This window comes from Anas acuta, chromosome Z, assembly GCF_963932015.1.
Source record: "Anas acuta chromosome Z, bAnaAcu1.1, whole genome shotgun sequence".
Classification (NCBI taxonomy): domain Eukaryota; kingdom Metazoa; phylum Chordata; class Aves; order Anseriformes; family Anatidae; genus Anas; species Anas acuta.
The window spans coordinates 59,520,412-59,528,863 of record NC_089017.1 but is presented as its reverse complement, the minus strand read 5'-3'; the positions used below and the strand labels follow the sequence as shown (position 1 = coordinate 59,528,863).

General features: G+C 39.4%; 1 long non-coding RNA gene across 1 annotated transcript; it reads right to left on the bottom strand.

The window, feature by feature from the left end:
* Nucleotides 1–3,117: 3,117 nt before the first annotated feature.
* On the bottom strand, nucleotides 3,118–6,906 carry LOC137848303 (uncharacterized). The gene is made up of 3 exons (XR_011091265.1): nucleotides 6,773–6,906; nucleotides 6,506–6,686; nucleotides 3,118–5,509 (listed from the first exon to the last, which is right to left on the bottom strand). It is a non-coding gene; the product is annotated as an uncharacterized lncRNA (long non-coding RNA).
* Between the last annotated feature and the right edge of the window lie 1,546 nt (nucleotides 6,907–8,452).

Below are 8,452 nucleotides of genomic sequence, written 5' to 3'. Positions count from 1 at the left end.
CAAAACACTGGCTGCTGTTTTGGCTCTCCTTCCCTCTTCATTGTTCCTGGAAATCAAACTGGATGTTTTGACAAAAAAATCTTTTCCCTGTTTTCACACAATCTAAAAGCTGTCCCTGTAAGGATTTAAACTGTACTCAGGTAGCTGCTGACTTGAGCAGAGGCTTACGTAGTTGAGCCTGAAACCTGAAAGGCATGGTATCTTTGTACGTTTTTCTCCCTCTTCGGGCATATCAGGAACATTTTGCTCTGTGGCTCTGATGAGTGGTATGATATGAATGACTGAAGAGCACACTGCTCCATCCCTAGTGCTGCTGCGAAGCTGTTCCGCAGAGATACTGTAATATCAGCCCGTGAGGACGCAGCGGAGGCTGTCCTCCCTCGCGCTTTTAGCGTCCCCGCTCTGACAAGGGACCCTGCAAGCATCTGGCTGCTGCGAGAAAATGTGCAGACATCCTGAGAGATTAGATATGCCCATTCGAGCTTCACAGAAATGGAAACTAAAAGTGATTGAAACATGTCAAAGTCCGCAGGCCCTGTCCCTTCCCAGAGGGCTCATCCTGTACTCGGGTGAGGGACAGCCCTGACCGCCTTCTCCCACCGCCCCGCACGCAGCACTGCCCGGGACACGAGGCAGTGCTGGGCCCATGGGGAGATAAGGGCTGATGGATGGCCTGGATGGCCTGCAGGACCAGATAACACCAGGGACCCGGGAGCACGTATGTGGGGAGCAAGTATGCGGTGGGAGGAGATGCTCCCTGAGACCACCACGGCCCATCTCCCACTGCCACGTGGGCAGGAGGCAAGGTCTGAGCCCCGTTTTTTGTTATGGGAGCATTCCCACCTTCCTGAACAGAAACTCTTACCTCAGAAAAAGGCTGGGAAATGACCTCATACCTTCAGAAGCCTCTACCAGGCATCCTGGCCCACACACCTACTCCTCAGTCACAGTCCTTGGTCCATTGCTCTCGTAAGCACCCAGTGAGCTTGGGTGTGCTTGGTGGTTTATTCCCTGCCTCTCTGCCACTTCACACCCACCTCATCTCGCCACCTCTTGGTACTGTGATGCAGCAAAGTCTTCAACCCTTTGTTGGCGTCATCTTCAAGAGAAGACAGTGACTCTCTTTCATAATATTGAAGACTTTCTTGCAACTGGAAAAATTGTGGAAAGTCCAGAAGGAGAAAAGGTGTTCCATAATTCTTTCAGACAAAAGAAGAAGAAAAAAAAAGCCCAGGAGACTACTTCCAGAGTTGTGCTTCCACCTGTTTTAATTAGACAGTTCTACTTCCTACATTAAAAAATAATTAAAAAAAAAAAAAATCCCGAAATTTGAAATAATCCTTTTAATAATACATTGCTAATATTACGTCTGCCACAAAGATATCTGTGAAGATAAGGATTTTTTTTTTTAAATGAAAGTGAAAAAAACAGGTGTTTTTAAAAATGTGAGGTCATGGAATGTGGGAAATGAGATGAACAAATTTATTCTACTTTGAAAAGACTTCTAACATTATCAAGTAAAGCTGGCTGATAATCTCTTCAGGAGTGAAATCTCTTCAGCAAATGAGTGTTTAATAATCCTCATGCTCTCATTTTTGTAATCACTTCAGTCTGATATTAAATATGACTTGTTCAGATGTCTCTCTGATACAAAGTATGTGTGTCAGTGTTTGGACAGAGAATAATTGGATTTATATCTCTGTTATGCTTTCAAATTGCTAGGTCAGATTTGGGTCTCTGGCTGTAAATTCTTCAATTCTATTCTAAGTCAAAGGAATGTGACAGATTTAATACCTAGAATAAGTTATTAACTGCAATGATGCATAAACCAGTGGCACTTTTAGAAATAGCAGTCTATACTGCTCCTGTTTTCCAAAGGGGAAAAAAAATGAATCTTATTTCTTTGTTTCTTGCAGTTCTTGTAAACATTTTTCTTGATTAATCCATGAAGAACCTGAAACTGATGTGTCCATAAGTACAATCTTCTGTTACTTTTTATTGCAGTAATAACTTCTGTCGGAATTAGTTTCACTTTCAAAATTAGTATTTAATTTATAAAAGTGAGAGGAATTTATACACACACAACATTAAAGCATCACTATCTATAAACAGAAAGTGCCTGTTCCTACCATGAACTGTTTATGAAAGACTAATATAGAATTACGGGCTGTGTGGAAAGAAATCAAGAAAGATTGGGCGAGAAGGGAACTTTGCCAACCTGTGCATGTGCTCAGCTGAAAAATAGATGGAGTGACCTGTTGACCTTGTAAGACTGAAAGTACTTGGACTTGTTTCTCCCACAGATTGGTTAGCTGCTGTATGCTCTGTGGTTTCCATGCCAGCTTGTTTTATCCCTGTGGCTGGTTTGGACCTTGGAGATGTGGTTTCTACATACCATTTTGCCAATAGTCTAACTGCCCCTTCTCATATTTTGGAATCATGGCTTAGCATTACTTCTTTTCTAGCCCTCTCACCAATTACCCGTTGTAAGGAGAAGTTCTTACACTTCCCTCTTTAGTTAACAGATGATAGTTGGTGGACAGCTTAGGAGAAGGCAACCTACTAGCCTACTAGCCCTGCCAATATGATTCACTTTTGACTTAATTATGTTAGTGAATTTGTCTATGTTTGACAGACTGAAGGATCACTGGCCTACTCTGTGTTTGAAGGAAGGTCTGTGGGAAAATGTACTAACGTTTTACTATTTAAGCTGATACCAAAAAAAAAAAAAAAAAGGTGGTTCTGCAGCACACAAACCAGATATGGAAATTTTGATATGTAAAACATAGCCATATATTGCCTCAGTTGGTATTTGCTTAATAAAAGCTAAAAAACAAGTGCCATACATCATACATTTCACATGCTGATATCCTCCAAAATCCTACAGCATTGTGTACACCATTATTGCTAGATATCTTTACTTTCTTTACAGCTATTTGGAGGAATGCCTTCAGAAACATGCCCTTTTTTTTTTTCCCCCTTTTTTTTTTTATTTTCTTTTCTAAACAGATCAGGTATTTTTTTTAACCAGAATAATATTATCTTCTTTTGTTGTCCAAATTGTAGACGTTGTCTCCTACATTACTTCAAGAAAATGATGTAAAGTAGGTCCTTGAACTTAGGGCTCCTACGTCCCAGAAAAACAGCATAATTTCAGAATTATGTCTCTCACTTTGACTGTAAAATTTGCCCTTGATCCAAGAAAATGATGTTTTTGTAAAAAGTTCACATCTCAGTGTGTTTTCAGAAAACGTTTTTACTGAAATGTTGCCAATTAGCTCTAACCAGAACACAGAATATAGTACATAGCATAGAGCAACTCTAGAAGAAATATACTTTAATGAGTGTTATATCCTTTCTACTACAACGGCGGCGTTTTGGGAAAACTGCCTACTAGTCTAGAGCCAAGAGAATTTGTGAAGCTGTCATGAAAACCTATGAGAACCATGAAACCTGAAAAGGACACTTTTGCTTATTAAGTAGCATAATAATCACAAGACATGATGACAATGTATTGTCCTTTTAGGAGTGCTCTCATGAGAGCCTTCATCCTTCCCACTCAGAAGCTATGTTTAATAAGTATTAAATATTTTCCCTGAGGTAGTCCGTACTGGAAGGTCTAACAGCTCTTAGCTACTAAGTAGTTAAGCACTAGTGGTAAGGGAAAATGACTGGGCTGGGAGATACTACTTATTTATTTATTTCTCTTTATGATCCTGGTAATATCTTCCTAAACCTTTATTATTGTGTTTTGCTTTTTTGAAATATTATACAAAGTAGTTTAATATAAATATGACATCATCATGGCTAAGTGCTTGGGCTAAAGTGATAAATTATAGGAAATCTTGAAGCTGAGACTGCTGTGCTATCTTTAATTCAGTGTTGTGTCTAGTTATGGCTGGGACCCCAAAGCAGTAGGGAACAATCTGCACCTATAAATCATGATCAGTCATATGCACTCCTGTGTCCTCAGTCTTATTTTGATATGAGAATCAGTTTCTGATGTTTTGGGGAATTTGGGCATTTTTTTAAATTTTTTTTTTTTGGTTTATGAATAGTTACTTTTATACCAAATGATATATTACACTGTGACAGTGTGATCAAAGACATTTTTTCTCTTTCACACTTTAGGCAAGGTCACTACACAGGGCACCACTTACTAGTGGCATCAGTAGTGCCTGACCATGGGTTGCCAATGTGGCAGTAGGAAGCACACAGAATGGTGCAACCAATGGCAAACTGCTTTATTTCACATAACCAAACACTGTAGCTGCACTAAGGTGGCATTATGTGGACTGGAGACCACAAGAAGTGATAGAATTCTGTCAGTGAGTTGATTTTGATGTAAAGGTCCACAAAATGCAGGAACAAGAATTATCAGCAAGAAAGAAAAGGTCATAGCGATTTCAGAAGGTTGCTGCTAGGATCCTTCCATTGTTATTTTGTGCAATAAACAAAGCTACTGTGGTGAACTTCATGACTTTAAGGTTATTTGTTTTTTAGTTGATTTTTTTTTTCTTTTTCTTTTTAAGAGTGGGAAAAATCTCAGTAATTTAAGAGGTATGGCCAACTGAATTTAAATTACTTCAGTTGGAGGATCCAAACTTTATCTTTTAGAAAGAAGTAGCAAAACCCAAATCATATCTTGGAAAAAATGTTGAAATGGGCTTTCATTTCATTCCTTGTTTGATGTATTGAAGGTAGTTTTCATGATGTCATCCAGATAGTTTAAATAAACTGTTTGCATATAAGGTTAACAAGCTGCAGTGGTAGCAGGGTCTGTGTGGGATTATATTAGAATTAATTTGATCAATTGCTCTTAGTTCCAGAGGTCTCCAGATGAGACAGAAGCCAGCATATGCAGTTTGGCAGATGAAGAATCAGTGCAGTCAACACATGCCGTGAAGGTAATGAACATTCTTTCAAACTTCATTTTTCATCCTGAGCAGAGAAGACAACTAAGCCCAGACACTGCTGCTCAGAGCAGCCAAAATGATAACCATAAATAATCATAATAGAGGGCCCATAGTTTACATGCATTTGAGAAGGATAAAATAAGTATTTTACCATTAAGATGATGTTGTTAAACCCGGAATTTTCATTATGATTTGCCCCGGAGCACAGGAAGGTTCCTTTACCTTGAGATGCAGGTTCTGAATTAAAAGATCACTGAGCGTTTTTGTTTGACAGACTGCTTGAAAGAAGAAGCTGGGGTAAACAGTATTTAGTCAGGTCAGGGGAAACTTCCCTGACAATGCACTTCACTTCCATGGCTGAAGTGAAATTCAGGAGGATCAGGTCTGCAGGCCAGCTCTCACAGAAGGCAGTGGGAGGCTCACCCATGAAAAGCTGCCGTGGGCTCAGAATTGCCCAGCATTCATACTGCTGTGTACACAGACCTCCTGGTGACTCGTTAGGAGCTTCTGACAGTGCTGGAACTGTAAACTAGGACCGCAGATTTTCCACATTCAACAGCAGCAGCAAGCAGCCAGCCGTCCATAAATTGAACCTGTTATGTGATAATGAGAAAAAAAAATGTTATTGGATGGAAATTTGTTAGAATCCAAGCATAACTAAAATGGTACCTTAGTGGAAATTGGAATGAAAACTGTGACAACAAATGCAAAAATGTAATATGTCATGCATTGTTATGCATATGCACTCTATTTTCTGCCAACTGTGTTTTCTTTCTTTTCCTGTCTCTCACTAATAACATATAAGCAAGCCAGATGTGCATATGACAATTCAGCCACAGGGCCATGAATACCAAACCCTTTGTTGTTGCTCCTGTCTTTTAAACAAATGTAACAATGTTGCTCTTCTAAGACAGAGCCATTGTACATTTAAATTTCAAAACATAGATTTAGCATGTTATCCTTTACTTATATGTGAACTTGCTATAAATTTTCGTTTAAATGTAGGTGCACAGTTTCATATTAGGTTGAAATTGTCAAGTGGCTTGTATGTGTTAAAAGTGTAAAAGTTCATGATTTGTTTTAAAATATGTAAAATTCAGCTAATACAGGTTTGTCTTTTTGTTGTAGTTGTGTTTTTTTTGTTTGTTTGTTTTGTTTGTTTGTTTTTTAAATGTCTTCTTTTAAATCTAATTTATCACTTGGAAAAGAGAAATAGTCTATGTGACTATTACCATGTAACTTTTTTTAATTTCCACATTTTATAGTAAGACTATACAGAATTGGATCACATTCCGTCCTATCCTACCCTATCCTATTCTGTCCTATCCTATCCTATCCTACCCTATCCTATCCTATCCTGTCCTGTCCTGTCCTATCCTATCCTTTAACTTTAACTTCTTCATTCCAAAAACCTGTGATAGCAATATTTGCAACCTGGTGATTTTTTATACCACAGACGTTTATATTCGCTGCAAGCCATGCTGTTCTGCCTTAAAAATCTCAGATGTACAGTCTCAAAGAGATTTAGCTCTACCTGCACAAAGGCAAATTGTAATCAACCGAGCTTTGATGCCCAGATTTCCTCTCACCTTCCAACGCAGTCATCTCATCTGCATACAGCTATTACTGAGTGATTAGATCCACAGTCATGCCCTTGTACTTTCCAGTCACATAGCCATCCCACTGTGCTGCTCTTGAAGAGAGATTCTGGGCAGAAATCCTGCAGTCCACCTGGCACATTGATTATCCTCGTGTAAGTTTTAATCTTCACTGCAAGAGCAAAGATGGCCTTGTTAGAGGCTGTATTATCCCTGCCTTCCTCCTTCACATCTCCCACTGTTTTTTCAATAGCTCACATAAGTGCTCTCTCAGCCTCTTCTGCGTGCAGCTCCACGAAGAGGCAGCAAGCTATCTGCAGCACATGCACACCCAGCAGCGGGTGGCCATCAGGTATACGGCACACCAGGTCGTTAACGTCTGCCGTTCGCAGGGAGAGCAGGGAACGTGGCATGTATAATCAACACCCACTGTTCATTAAGTGCCTCTCAGCTGCTATAGGTGGTGGTGCTTGTCAACCGGTAGCAGCCCACGGCAGTCAGCCTTGATAACATTATTCCCCTATCAAAAATTTGGCTACCGCAGACATAATGAAATGTTGACAGTAGGCGGTTTTACATGTTTGCAGTGTTCAGGCACTGGGAGGTAAGACTTCCACCATGGCTTTTACTCGATAGGAGACTGTGCATCACCTGGCACCACAGCAGTCCTGGCTGTCAGGACACACTTGCCTTCAGGCTGTCTTGCTTGCTCTGTTTTATCTGGATATGTACGAGCGCACATCTGAAGAAACGCTTATTGACTTCAGTGAGATTTAGAGCTTATACGTCCAGGAACACTCAAGAAAACAAATTCAGGTTAACAAGAGGTGTGAATTTAAAGTTGTGATTACTTTAACTGTGTTACATTCACATTCTCATTCAAAATTAAAGTGGTCCTAATTTGATTTAACTAAATTTACTTCCAAAGTAAATTAATACATTATAAATGAGAGTTGGCTACACAGACATTTAATGTGGTTTAGCCAATCCACTTTAGAAGTTAAATCAGATTGATTTTTCTGCATGTTCCAGACAAAACCATCAGCTCTTAAACCACCTAGCTCTGAAATGGAATGTTAAATCCTATTTCTTTCAGGTGTGTAGTTTAAAATGTTACTCACTAGCTCCTCTAAGGATTACCCTGCATGTCTGCAATCCATGCGTTATACTTAGATATATTTTTTAAGAACTGAAATATTACTTTTTTCATTTGAAGAGCTTCTGCAACTGATTGTGGAGGATTCCTACAGAAATGTCACTCAACATCTGACCTTAAATCAGCAATAACTGAGTGTTTTAAAAAACTGTGTGTCTATGTCAGCTTTGAGAGCTGTTCTAAGTCTCCAGAATGAAGAGAAATTAACAGAGTACTGTTACCTCATAAAGTGCAGAACAAAAGTCAGGGCAATTGATATCTGTAGGTAAAAGTTAAACTGGACTGCATCAGAGAAGTTGTTCCAAAGCTAGTATTACAAAGTCAACCATACAGCTCCAGTCTCTTCATAAATTAAAAGCTAATGGGACTTGTGATGCTAAAGACTCACATTAGCTGCTGGGCCACTGTCAGTGTGACACACACTTACTTGCTGCCTTGTGCAACAGCAGAATGAAATATAACAAAAAAGCTGATGGAGGATGAGTCTTGATATCACCACCACCACCACCACCACCACCCCCCATTCATACAGAGGTAGCAAATGATATTTTCTTAGAGAATAGCATCACTTAGTATGTTTTACCTATATAACAGATTTAGAAGAGCAACATTTTTCACAAAGATGCAGCATGCTTTGCTCTCCTGGTGAGAACTGTTAGTATATCACTAGTTTGCCATTAGCTCAAACAGCCCCAACTGTTGATTGATTGATAGATAGACAGATAGAAGAACTATATTTATTACATATATGTCCTGTAAAGATAAGTTAGAGGAAGACTTAT